The sequence below is a fragment of the Mesoplodon bidens genome (genome assembly GCF_964165515.1).
Source record: "Mesoplodon bidens genome assembly, chromosome: 5".
In the NCBI taxonomy this organism is placed as follows: domain Eukaryota; kingdom Metazoa; phylum Chordata; class Mammalia; order Artiodactyla; family Ziphiidae; genus Mesoplodon; species Mesoplodon bidens.
In genome coordinates this window covers 8,515,103-8,529,467 of record NC_138161.1, presented here as the reverse complement: position 1 = coordinate 8,529,467, position 14,365 = coordinate 8,515,103, and the positions used below count along the sequence as shown (strand labels likewise).

General features: G+C 37.2%; 1 protein-coding gene across 5 annotated transcripts in view; it reads left to right on the top strand.

Annotated features, from left to right (window-relative positions):
- Window positions 1–14,365, top strand: part of DYRK1A (dual specificity tyrosine phosphorylation regulated kinase 1A) — a 146,623-nt gene that overhangs the window by 54,625 nt on the left and 77,633 nt on the right. Inside the window, exon 3 of one of the 5 annotated variants that reach the window (XM_081234256.1) lies at window positions 439–564. The exons of the other annotated variants lie outside the window; for them this stretch is intronic. The gene's annotated coding sequence lies outside the window, so the exon portion shown is untranslated. The remainder of the gene's footprint in view (window positions 1–438; window positions 565–14,365) is intronic. 5 annotated transcript variants of the gene reach the window in all.

Here is a 14,365-nt window from a genome sequence, read left to right as displayed (position 1 = left end):
ATTACAAATACTAGATTTATGATATAATCTAGTCTCTTACTCAGCCTCATGGTCTTTAAAAATTACCAACATTTACTGGCTTATAAAGGAAAAAACCCAAGAAGAAAGATCTGACTCTCTAATATACATATTAGCTGTTGGCGTATTTCCCTTTCAACAGTTTGAAAGTTAATAATTGTTTTTGAATGTAAAATTAACAGCTTTCACAATCATCATTAATTAATGAAGTTTGCTCTTGTTTTACTATGCACACATTTATTCTTCAACGGATAGACTTTTAACACATAAAAGCTCGTAAGGAGTTTTTTCATTGAAAGTTATTTCTAGAATGCTTTTGCCTACTTGAAAGTGAATATTGTTTCCCCAGGCATTCATGGTCCTGACTTTATGTTGGTTAGCTGTGATGATACCTTACTCTCTCATACCATTTCATTTTAGGTGCAGGTTCAGGGATGCTAGAAAGGACATTGAAGTATGCTTTGACTGACTGTCTTTCAAAAGCCACAGCTTAATAATCGATTTTTACTGAACAGCAAGCCAAAGTTAAACTTCAGTTTATCTCTGGTACGTGTGTATATAGGTGTTCCTGTACTTACTTAATTTGAGGGTATTTTTGCATATTTTAAAATATAGTTAGAATGTAAATAAGGTAAAATTAGATTATTTTTTGATTTTTGGAAAAAAATCATTTAGGACCAAACATTTTATTTGGCCAACATTTGCTTTGTACCAGGTACTGTAATAGTGTTCTGCTCGTAAGGATCCCTGTACTTAGAATCAAGGAGCGCATAGGAGCACATTTCAATTGGAAGACGGGGCAGATATATAACAAATTTTGCAGTGGATGTTTATGATAAATCTTAAACACTTGTCTGTGGAATTCAAGCCATCTAGAGTAAAAACAGAAAGCACTCCCTGGTTAATAGCACTTGCAGTAATGGCTTCACCTGATACCTTCATGCTGATGTTGTCAAAATCTACCTTTGTGTCCCACTCTTCTCTTCTGAGCTCCAGACTCGTGTAACTGCCTCCTACATGTCTCCCCTGGACACACTCCCTCCTCTCCTGTTTATCCCTGTTAACGATGAGTGACACCGTTCTCCCCAAGCACACTGTCATCTTGGGAACCTAGGAGCTACTTTTTACTGCTTTGAATTAAGCGATAACCAAATTCAGTTGATTTAGAATGTAGAAATCACTTAGGAGATTAAATTTGGAAAATGCACTGCCTCAGAGATCACTGTGGACATTAACATAAAGGTGTTTGCATTTTTCCAGTTGATTTGATAAAAGGACCTCACCTTCCTTTTATTTTTTATTTATACCTGTTAACATCCAAGGGAACATTAATGGGAAAAGCTGTTGGATACAGCAGTTAATACTGTCCTTTATTTGTTGGGCTTCTTTAACAACTGAAATTGTTTTTTAACAATAGTGATAGGCTAGTCATTTTAAAACTTGAAATAGTTCTAGAGCATACAGAACTGAAACTCTTTTTTTTTTTTTTTTTTTTTTGCGGTATGTGGGCCTCTCACTGTTGTGGCCTCTCCTGTTGCGGAGCACAGGCTCCGGACGCACAGGCCCAGCGGCCATGGCTCACGGGCCCAGCCGCTCCGCGGCATGTGGGATCTTCCCGGACCGGGGCACGAACCCGTGTCCCCTGCATCGGCAGGCGGACTCTCAACCACTGCGCCACCAGGGAAGCCCCGAACTGAAACTCTCTGAGGATGAATAACATTGGAAATTTGTTTATTTATTTTGAAAATCAATTCTTTTTTTATATAAAGTTATTTTATTTATTTTTGGCTGTGTTGGGTTTTTGTTGCTGCGCGCGGGGTTTCTCTAGTTGCGGCGAGCGGGGGCTACTCTGTTGTGGCGTGTGGGCTTCTCATTGCGGTGGCTTCTTTTGTTGCAGAGCACGGGCTCTAGGTGCGTGGGCTTCAGCAGTTGTGGCACGTGGGCTCAGTAGTTTTGGCTCGTGGGCTGTAGAGTGCAGTCTCAGTAGTTGTGGGCTTAGTTGCTCCGCAGCATGTGGGATCTTCCCGGACCAGGGCTCGAACCCATGTGCCCTGCATTGGCAGGTGGATTCTTAACAACTGCGCCACCAGGAATGTCCCAGAAATTTATTTTAAATTCCGCTCATTTGTTCATATTGTCTGCCATATTTCTATGAATTTAAGTGCTTAAAACCATTTGATGTGGCAGAGTCTTTTTTTTTTTTTTTTTTTTGCGGTATGTGGGCCTCTCATTGTTGTGGTCTCTCCCGTTGCGAAGCACAGGCTCCGGACGCGCAGGCTCAGCAGCCATGGCTCACGGGCCCAGCCGCTCCGCGGCATGTGGGATCTTCCCGGACTGGGGCACGAACCCGTGTCCCCTGCATCGGCAGGCGGACTCTCAACCACTGCGCCACCAGGGAAGCCCCAGAGTCTTAATTTTAGATTAAAATGTGAGTTTTGTAGGGCAAAGTTTCTGTACCTCAGTGATCACAGGAGTATGGCATACTATTACAGAACAATTAGAAATCAGATCTGTATATTTAAATAAAACCAACTTCTGTAATTCCATTCATGTACTGGGGGAAATAAAAGGGTATGTACATTTTGATATTTGGGAGTGTATTGCCCATTTTCCTCCTTTTGGACTTGTTCTTCATGTGGTCCTGCGTGTCTGGTCTTTTTCTGTGTTTTCCCTCCTTTAGCTGTCATTCATTTCTTAACCCTGAGCGGTCTGATTTTGTGCTTAATAATTCAGTGAATTGATGGGTTTTGGTGAACGGTAAATCTAGTGGGTTTATTTTTGCTCTCAAATTTTAATTTTTTCTCCCAAGAAAAAATTGGTAAATACTTGTACTTACCAAGTAATACAGCATCAGTGAAAAAATTTGGAAATTTATAAGAATATAGGTAAGTGGAAGGAAGCATACCCAGAGTTCTACTGCGCATTGCACTATGGCACTTTCCCTTCTAGTATTTTGTTTGCAAAGCTATTTTTGATTAATTAAGATCATCTGAATATCTGTTCAGGTTGGTATGCTTGGGTAGAATCTATTTTTATGTTGTTTATATTTTCTCTTTTATTGCCTAGCATTATATTGTGACCATTTCCCTGTGTCATCAGAAACTTACTAACTATAGTGATCTGCTGTTCCTTTGAACTTGGAGCAAATTCAGAGCATTCAGAACTATAACTTTTTACAGGTGAATTATTTTAGAAATTTATTTTAAAGTATGCTGAGTTGAAACCATTTCTTTGTATGCTCATTTCCTAGTTAAGTTAGGTTTCTCTCTTAGACATTTTTTTAAAAAAACTTTTCCTTTTCACTTCTTCTTAAAGTACTGACATCTGTGCATGAGTGTTTGGTTGTATGTTAAATTATTTCCTTGTAATTTATTCCTAGGAGCGTAAGTATTAGGTCATAGGGCTTGGAAAATTTTAAGGCACTTCATACAGCCTTTTAGAAAGGTGTTTGGTAATATGTACCAGTTTATACTCACTAGCATTAGATGAATGTTGGTCTTTTAATACACATTTGTGAGCATTGAGTATTGTAATTAAAAACAAGTTTCTAATTCAGCTGGCAAAAAGAAGAATCTTCTGTTTTAGAAAATATAAAAGTGTTAGTGTGTACTCAATGGAGGAGAAAGTTCAGTTGCTTCAGAAATGTATAAAGTGACAAAACTAATATAGTTCAGTAAATATTCTCCTCCCAGGATTCTTTCTAGCAAATGGTTGTATTTAATGCTTTTATGGCATTTGCACATGTTTGCTTACCAGTTTTTGGTCCCAGCTAGTCTGATTCTCAAAGTCAGAGAACCGTGGCTTATCCTGTTTGTGTTTCCTGTGTGTGTCTCGCAGGGTTCCTGTGACATAGAAAGTGCTCAACGAACACTTAGGAAAAAACCACTTTTTGTCATTCTACTAATGCCTAAAAATATCTTACTCTGAATGTCTGCTTTAATAAATTTCTTCAAATGGTTTTAAGAGTTCTGCATTATTTTCCATTTCCTTATCCTTTTATGTTTCATATTTTTATTAAGTTTCTGATTTCTAAGTGAAAGCAATTAATAATGATTACATCATATACGTATCTCATAAGAGAACATATGATATTTATAGAGAAGATGATGGGAAACCTGAGGTTAGCCATGTTGTAAAGTTGAATTTCTTAGACCCTAGTGCCTTTATTCAAGACCTAGGCGAAAGCAAATAGATTCATATTCATTATTTTAGATTTTAGGGACTTACTAAATGTACCTCCAAAAGAATGTTTGAGTTCTGGGAAGATGACAGCAGGGCATAGTTTTTTGAATCTTCGCAGTTTTCCCTAAAAATAGAGTAACCAGGGCTTCCCTGGTGGTGCAGAGGTTGAGAGTCCGCCTGCCGATGCAGGGGACACAGGTTCGTGCCCCGGTCCGGGAAGATCCCACATGCTGCGGAGCGGCTGGGCCCGTGAGCCATGGCCGCTGAGCCTGCGCGTCCGGAGCCTGTGCTCCGCAACGGGAGAGGCCACAACAGTGAGAGGCCCACGTACCGCAAAAAGAAAAAAAAAAAAAAGCAGAGTAACCAGCACAGCAGAACCAAAAATTCACGGACACTTTCTATAAGACTAGGTGAACAGTATCACTACAAACCCTAATAGAAGTGGGTGGGGACAAATCTCCAATAACTACAAGACCTGCATGGTGTCAGCATTTGTACAGAAAGATGCAGAAGGGAGCAGCAGGAATCTGAATGACCTGAGAATAGGAGAACCCCAGGCTAGCTAACAAAAAGTCCCTGGAAAGTGTGGCAAGCAAGCTGGAGAACAGAAGCTAAAATTAAGAGATGTTTTTGAGTTCTCAGGATACCAGGGGCCCACAGTGAATTCTGTGGGTTAGATCCATCTGGTCCCTATGAATTTTCAAAACTTTACCAGTTGAAGTTCCCTTCCTGGTCAAAGTCCTGCACTAAGGAGATGCTGCTGGCAATAGAATCCAAATTAAGGAGGATGAAGACAGTGGGGAAAAGGGATAAAAGGACATATAACATTGGGGGAAGGTGAAAGTACAGGAGACCTCATTCATGAAACTATATTTCAGTGTCCTTCATTTCCTCTTCGTGAAAACAGAAGAGGACTCTTATTGAAACCGGAAGAGCTACTCCAGTTTCCTAAAAGTTTTTTATTTTACATGAAATAGAGCAACTGACTAGGATCACAGTCAAATTCCCCACAGAGCTTTTGTAAGAAGAAAGGAATAAGGAGAAAATAATATTTTTGCAGACAGTGAAAGCATACTACTAGAAAGAAATGTTAATGAAACAAATGAAAAATATAATCTAATGTTTCTAAATGAACTCAGAGAAATTTAGGAAATGGTACAAATATGGAAGAGCAACATAAATCTGAATAAGGAAATCTTAGAAATGTGATAACTAAGGAAAGAGAAATAAAAGAAAAAATCATTTAAAAAATGAAGTCTAAACTAGAAGGTACACAAGAGTGAAAAAACAGTAGAAAATTTCTTCGGAGAAACAAGATAAATAGGAGAAAAAAAATTTTGACAAAAAAATTAAAGAAAAATAAAGAATCATTCTAGAGAAAGTGACATTTACTAAAGAGAGGCAAGTTTCAACATACAAATAATAAGAGTCTCTGAAGAGGAACCAAAACCATGAAACTTAATAAGTTCTAATAATAATAACTCAAGTAAATTTCCTGAAATTAAAAAAAAAATTGCCACTACATTTGAAAAGGGTATGTTGTATACTTGGATAAATCGATACAGAAACAACCAACATGTAGACATATTCTTTAAACATTATTGGACTTTAAAGAAAATTCTTCGGGGTATCTAGGTAAAGACCCAGTTCTTTAAAGGAAGAATATTAGATTATCTGATTTTGATAGCAATGCTTTATCCTGGAAGCAATGGAGTAACATCTCATATTCACAAGGAAAGGAGATAAGAGCCACGAGTTTTATACCTAGCTAAATTGACTGAAGTATAAATACAGCAGAGAAAATATTATGAACATGAGTGTGAATTTGGAGGCTGTTCTTTCTTTGAGCACTTCTTAAGGAATCTACCAGAGACTAAACTTTGGCAACCAGAGATTGCAGGGACATTGATATAAGGGGAGCTTTAAATAGGTACTTGTGGAACTTAAAGAATGCTTATGAGTGAGTGTAGTATGTAATGGCTAGATTCTCTGCAATGAAGATACAGTACAAACAACAACAGAAAAGGTAGAATAAAGTTTCTGATTGCTTCATTGTTACTAATGGGAAATAAAAGAATATTACTTCAAATTGGAGAAGAGGGAGGGGAGGGGGGAAAGTTACTAATTAAGTTTCAGTGGTATTCTAAGTAGGGGAAACAGTAGGTCATACTCCTTCACACCCTAGACACATAGTGAAAAGAAAGGAAAATAGAAGGGATTTGGGTAACCGTGAGAACAAAATACAAAGTTCCAAATCTCACTTTCTTCATATGGGGAATAGGAGGCATAATAATGGTAATAAAACCTCACAATGTAGTGCCGAGCACATACATAGCACATGCCTAATAGATGTGCTCTATTTTAATTATTATTATTCTCTCCCCTCTCAGTTGTTATTACCATACTATTTATGAATATTTAGGGTTTGCATTTTCTTAAATTTCCCTTTATTTGAGAATTTGGCCTGTCTTCTCAAATTACATGTTTAATGTCTCAAATTTAATCAGACTTACAGTTAATTCAAATTCATCTCATTTACATAATTTAAAATTTGTGTTGAAGGACTTTTATTTATTAGGCATTGGAATTAATGCTGATTTTTTTTCCTGCTTATTGGAATTATTCAGAAAGGATTTACTTGCAGGAGCAGGGTAGATAAGGAAAAAATGTAATAGGGGTAAAGGGTTTTTTCTGGGAACCAAGTTATCTGAAAAGCTAATAACATTTTGTTTTTTCATAGTGATATACTTGACATGATTATCTAACATCCATTTTTACATGACTCTAGTAGAAAAAGATTTTGTTACAACGAAAATTTCTTGTCGAAAGAGATCTGAAATACTTTAGTTTTCCCTCTTCCCCATTCAATAAAACACAAAATGTAATTTTTTTCTCTCTTTGAGGGCAAGGACTTTTCTCCTATCCCTCACCTTTTATAGAAGTAAAGTATGTGTGTATTCGTGTGTGTAAATATTCTCTAACACAAATTACATATCATAAAATTCATCTTAGGAGTAAGTTTGAGTTTTGAGTGAATTTATACAGTTGTGCAGCTATTACCACCACAGTCCAGTTTGTGTGTGTGTGTGTGTGTGTGTGTGTGTGTGTATATATATATATATAATTAATTATTTTATTTTTGGCTGCGTTGGGTCTTTGTTGCTGCGTGTGGGCTTTTCTCTGGTTGCGGCAAGCAGGGGCTACTCTTTGTTTTGGTGCATCGGCTTCTCATTGCGGTGGCTTCTCTTGTTGCAGAGCATGGGCTCTAGGCGCGCCGGCTTCAGTAGTTGTGGCACGCGGGCTTAGTTGCTCTGTGGCACGTGGGACCTTCCCAGACGGGGGCTCGAACCTGTGTCCCCTGCATTGGCAGGCAGATTCTTAACTACTGCGCTATCAGGGAAGCCCAAGTTTGTATATTTTTAATTAAAAATAATTCAAGTTCAAATAGAACTTCTGTAAAGAAGAAAATAAAAATCAGCAGTAATCCAAATAATCAGAAAAGCACTGTATTTTTTTAGTTTATATACTTTTGCCTGTTATACCTTATGTACACGTGGCTCCTTCACACAGTATTGAAGAAACACAATGGGGTCACATTTTACTTACTTTTTTTAGTCTTCTTTTAAAATTTAAACATTTCTCCATCAATATTCTTTTATAGCATCATTTTTAATGAGTAATTGGTATTTTACAAATCAGTTAACTATTCCCCATTGTTGCTAATTAGTTCATGTTTAAGTGAATGTTACTGTGGTAGTCCTTGTGTTCATGTTTGATTTATTGCCTTAGGTCCAGTTCCTAGAACTTGCATTTATTGAGTTAAAGGATATGTGCTTTTTAAAAAAAAATTTGTTTATTTTTGGCTGTGTTGGGTGTTCATTGCTGCGCGCGGGCTATCTCTAGTTGTGGCGAGCAGGGGCTACTCTTCGTTGCGGTGCGTGGGCTTCTCATTGCGGTGGCTTCTCTTGTGGAGCACGGGCTCTAGGCGTGCGAGCTTCAGTAGTTGCAGCATGTGGGCTCAGTCGTTGTGGCTCGTCAGCTCTAGAGTGCAGGCTCAGTAGTTGTTGCACAAGGGCTTAGTTTTTCCGCGGCGTGTGGGATCTTCCCAGACCAGGGCTCAAACCCGTGTCCCCTGCATTGGCAGTCGGATTCTTAACTACTGCGCCACCAGGGAAGCCCCAAGGATATGTTCATTTTTAAGATACATATTTTCAAATGTCCTTTTAAGGGACAGTTTATGCTTTTCCCAGCTACACAGCAGAATTTTACCACATTCTAGAATCCTGAGTATTTAAAAATATTTGCCAATTTAATAGACAAAACAACTTAATATTTTAATTTGCATTTATTTGAATTTAGTGAGATTGAACATGTTTTTATATGTTCTGTGAATTTCCTTTTAATATTTTTTGCTGCTATTTCTCTTGAGTATTTTTTTTTTAAATTTCATTTTCTAAGAGTTCCTCACTGACTCTGATGATATGCCAGGAACCATTCTAAATGATTTACATTTATTAACTCATTTTTTCTTGATGATAACTCTCAGATAGGTATGATGATTACTCTCAGATAGGTATGATGATTAACCCAGCCAGAAGTTAGGTAGCCTGCCCCAGGTCACACAGCTAGTCAGGGATGGAGCTTGGATGCAAACCCAGGAGCTTGACTCCCAACTCTTAACCAGTATATTCCTGCTTTGTTACTTACTTCTCATAATTTTGTAGTTCATATTTGTGTTTTAATTTAATTCATAGTATTATTTTATACAGGAGCTCTAAGTTCTTGTATGGAGGGACTAGGTCTTATTTATTAGTGTCAATGCCTGGAGCATAATCGATTCTCAAATATTTGTTGAACAAATGAGAATAAATCCATTAACAATCTGTTGGTAGTGGTGACCTTTTATTTTGTGTATTGTATATCCTCTTTTACAGGGATTCCCAAGGGCTTCATAAATAATTTACTCTTTAGTTTTGATAAGATACAATAAGCTTATCTGTATTAGCTTCTCTGGAAAGTCTGTGGAAGTAATTACTGCTTTAAAAAGGAACATGTGTTCTTACACAAGCAAATATGAGTGCTGAAGAATGTATATTATCGACAGGGATTTGAATTGTAGATTCAAGTGAAATGAAATATTTGTTTTGAGTGTAGGAATAATTTGATGGAGTTTGGTTTTTGTAGTTTTAGAAAATGGATAGACTTGACCATTATTTAAAAGGCTTTTTGAATAAATTTTGGTTTATTTTGAGCAGCAAGATCCTCTAAAAGGAAAACCCAAACTAAAAAAGCTGATGTAAAAAGTTAGTGCTAAAGGTTTTGACAATGTAGGTCAGCTACTCCAAAGGTATAATTTAAGATTGCACTTCTAAGTGCTTTTTCTCCCTTTTCGTTTGACATCAGGCTACTATTTACTGGTCCCTCTTTAGTTTGGTTGAGGCCTGGGGTGTCCTTTAAACGCTAGTCTTATTAAAAAGTGTAAAGGTCCATATTATTAAATGGATCTATGTTAGAGATTAGAGAGACACCCAAATAAGTTTACTTCCATTTTTACACACTGTCCACAAAATATACATGGGATCAAGTACTCAAAAAGCAGACACTTGAAAATGTAAATATTTATCTTGTTAATAGAAACCTAGGTCTGCTTTGTATAAAGTTATAAAAGCTAAAAAAAATTTGTTGAATGCTTGCCTTTTCTATAACCTCCTGGTTACAACCAACCTTTTTTTCCCCTACTAGTAGTAGTAGTTTTTAGCACATGCTTAACTGACATGTTAAAATCATATTTGTACTTTTCTTCTATATTAAGCATTAATTACTCATTAATTACTAAATTTATGGGCATATGTTAATAAACCTTAATCAATTCTGGAAGTAAAAAATGAAATATCAGTTTTCCTTTTCCTCATTCTCACTCATTAGTGGTAAAATGCCTTTTAATCTTCAGTTTTTAAATTCTTCCTTTGGTTACTTACATCACTTTAAATAGAGTAATAGACCTATTTTATTATTTAAGAAACTAATGGCTGTCATCCCAGAAAGAGGAAATCAAATAGCTCTCTATGCTACCTTTTTTTCTGCCAATTTCTATTACTATTTTAAAGTTTTTCTGTTATTATGAAAATTTTATAAAATTGATTTAAACCTCTCTTTCTTGACCTGTCAGTTATAGAGTTTCTCTTGTTTTCCCAAGATATAAAATGAGGGCTTTAGTACTCTTTCTTTTTACCTCACAGACAATGACTTTTACATTGTATGTAAGAATATACACTTAGATATCTTTCTTTAACTGCAATTGAGTTCCATGATTTTGTCTTGAGGTTCTGTTGAAAATTAAAAACAGAAAAAGCTATACTGGAAAAACCACATAGTGTATTAGAACCTATAGAGAGGGAGATGTAATACGATGTCACTGAGCTCCTTCCACTCACAGAAGAAATGTTAACACAAAGATTGGAGGTGTAGTGCAATATCATGATGATTTTTAAAAATGATTTAATTGTACGATGTGCATTCAGTTTTCACTAGGAAAATTTTTTTTTAGAATCTCAGATGCAGAGTAATTGTAATTTTTATTTTAATAAAAAAGATTTGTAACCCCTATTGCCCAACTCAAGAACCTGAACTCCCTCTGCCATTATCATCTTTTCTCCCAAGTGGGAGGACGAGTGCAGATTTGGCGTTTGTGGTGAGACAGTGGACGGATGGCCTCAGTTCAGTGGCTGTGAATTGGGGTCCTGGCAAGAGGTTTCTCATCCTTTCATTTCCAGGGTGGGGGACCCCAGTGAGCATTATGGAGTTGTGCTGCTCCTGTCTAGCCCTTCCTAGGCAGGTGGCTTAGTGTCTTCTGGGGCATTTCTTTGGCCTCAGCCTGGGGGTGACTGTTCATCTGTGTTTGAGTGTCTGAGTCTCAGTGTGTTGACTGTGTGGTAGACACTTCTTGGAGCTGTTGGGACAGGCTCACCACGCAGCAGGTACTTGTCTGGTAATCAAGCCCACTTCTGCCCATCCTTCTCGTCCAGTTTTCCTTTTCCACTCGGAATGGCACCTGCCACTTTTGCTGTGGTTCTTGGTGTCAGCTTTCAGCTCTGGGTCTTTCTGATACTCTTTGGATATTGGTATGATCCTCTTGGCCTTTTATCTTGAAGAAGTCTGTCAGAACCTTTGGCTCACTGGTATTTCTCCATCCTGTGCTTTAATGAATTGATTCTATTTTTGTGACTCTTGACTGCTGTGTTGGTGGATATTATGGAGGATATGAACCGGTATGCTTAGTCTGTCTAGTGCTGTAGATTTTCCTTTTAAAAGCACCTTCCACCCTCAATATAGGAAACTGAGCTTCTGGGTGTGGCGTCGGTTCCTTCTCTTGCTGGTAGTCTTAAAGGATTTTTCAAGCATTACTCCAATTCTGGCTGTCCTTGGTCCTCTATTTACTAGTGAGTTCTGGTAGTAAGTATGAAGAACTAGGTGGCACTCGTGGTCTCAGTAAAACTTGCCTTCTACTGCCCACCTGTAGTGTAGCACTTAAAGTTGCCCGTGTGAGAAGTATCTTTCTTGAGAGTCGATACCTGTACTTCAGTTTCTGCCTTTGTGACTTTTGGTTTGGGTTCTGTTTGGAAGCACTGTTTTCTTTGTCCATGTTTTGCCCATTACCTCCACATGGCCTCTCCTTGTTTGTTACCTAGGTTTCAGCTGCTTGGGAGGATGTCTGCTTATCTCAGGTGCTTCGAACACAACCATCTTGAAAGTGAATTTTTCATACTGTTCATTTTTAAAGTCAAACTGAATATAACCCCTAAATGTGTTAAATCTGTCCACCTGTTTTCGTATGACATGGGAATTGATAAGAAAATACTTAATGTAGTTTGTATAGGTGAAGATGGTTAAGAAAGATGAAACTTACTATATTTTATTGTCTTGATAAGCACAATACAAAGAAAGTTTTTAACCCCAAAGTTAATTTGCGAGAATCTTTTGTTGTTGTTTGTTTTGGCAATGTGCATTGATTATGATAACATTAGCTAAATAAAGGCTTGATCAGTCAGCTTTTTATATTTCCATGATACCTGATGAGGGAGTAAAAGTATATTTAATATACAACAGTGAGTATTCATAACGTTTTGGTGCCTTTTTTGGTTTAGGAGGGGAAGGAGGATGAAGATGGGGCCATTTCCCAAATGTGAATTAGTTGATCCACAAGAGTAGAGAATAGTCCAAGATTGAAAAATTTATGTCTATAATCCAGATTTAAATAACAGTTTGCCTTCTGTTTTTACAAGCAGACTCGTGAGAAGGAGGGGAAAAAAGCATCAGGATTGCTCTTAAGTTGGAGAGAATCTACTGGACTTAATCTTTTTTTTTTTTTCTTTGTGGTACGTGGGCCTCTCACTGTTGTGGCCTCTCCTGTTGCGGAGCGCAGGCTCCGGACGTGCAGGCTCAGCGGCCATGGCTCACGGGCCCAGCCGCTCTGTGGCATGTGGGGTCTTCCTGGACTGGGGCACGAACCCACGTGCCCTGCATCGGCAGGCGGACGGACTCTCAACCACTGCGCCACCAGGGAAGCCCTGGACTTAATCTTTTGTAAAGGATGTCCAGCTAAACAATATGGTGGCAGCCTCACTTTATAGAATGAGGCATTACAAACTTGACCAAAGTAGTTGCTCAAAAATTTTTGAATATTGTTCCAGATTAGATGGCTTCAAATTAAAAAAGGAAAATTTTTTGCCATTTTCCAAAGCTATAAAGCTACATTGTATTTCTCCCTAAAATTCAAAATTGTTGGTATGGTGTGATTTGTCATTTGAGATAATCTTGGATGATTTGTTACGTGGCATAATAATGGTCTCTTACACATTGAGAGGATAGAGGCTGTTTATATGTCTTGAACATCATTAATTGCAGATGAGAAGTTACTAGTTATATATTCTAAATATGTTTCTTCTTAGAATATAGGGGAGAAAACATAACTGGAATACTATATTTTTAAAAAGTTAATGATTAATTGTATACTTAGAAAACTTACCATTTTCTTTACTAAGAATTCTAAAATACATATTTTATGTAATGAAGTTTCTAATTTAGTGAGTTAACTAATTTTAAACATTTTAAATGTTTAATTTCTGATTCTAAAAGTAGTAGTCATTGACGTTTTCCTAAACTTCACAATTTAAGTAACTTTTAAAAGAACTGCTGATAACTAAACAACATTTAAATTCAGGATGTTTTATCCTAGAGCATCTGTCACCAGGCAGATGATATTTCCTTTTGTCTCTAGGCCCCAAAGGAAAATAAGAATCCAAGGTTTTAATTTTTTTTTCTTCTTCAAGAATGGGAAAATTTTGTCCTATGAAAAGTGTTTAAGAGGTGGGCCAGGAAACAGCCTTTGTTTATATGGAAAATGCTTTTTTTTTTTTTTTTTAAACTGCTGTAGATTGGAAGACAGGCTGGATTAAGATCACTTAATCAATGTGATGGAAGTAAGAAAAGCTTGAACCTGGGAGAAATGACCAAGATACTAAAGATTCATGGGCAAGAGCAAGAGTATGAATGAAATTGGCTTAAAAATCTTTTTTGCCCTTGTCTTTAGGAATTAAAGGAGGCTTGTAAAGGGTTCCAAGTATTTAAAAAACACACCAAATGATATCTAAAGTTTGACCTGAAATGAGATTGCATCTTTCAGGGAATGGATTAAATGCTTTGGGTTAGTGATTTTCAACCCTTTAAGTAAGCCTTGGTTAATAGATGCTTTTGTCACACGATGGCATGGAGCATGATTCTGAGCTAATCTTTTTTGAACATTTATACTTAAATATATTTTCATATGAACAGCAAACCATGAGACTTACTGGTACCCGACGGATATATTGATTATTTATAGACACTGTTAGAAGATTATTTGGGAGGGCTTTGATTTTCATCTGTAGGATCTTTTGCACTACTTTTCTAAAAGTATAATTTGTTTATGGAACAAGGGGTTAGTGTTAGACAGTCTTTCAGGTTTCTTCCAGCTTGAAAGTTCCTCCCTCTAACAAGCTGACTGTGGTTTGTGGTTTTATTGGACTTTTAAAATGATTTTCATCCAGAACTGTTAAGTAGAGAGAACATGAGAAGAGATTAGGAGACAAGTATGGGTGATGGATGCTTGGAGATGGTGGAAAAGTGG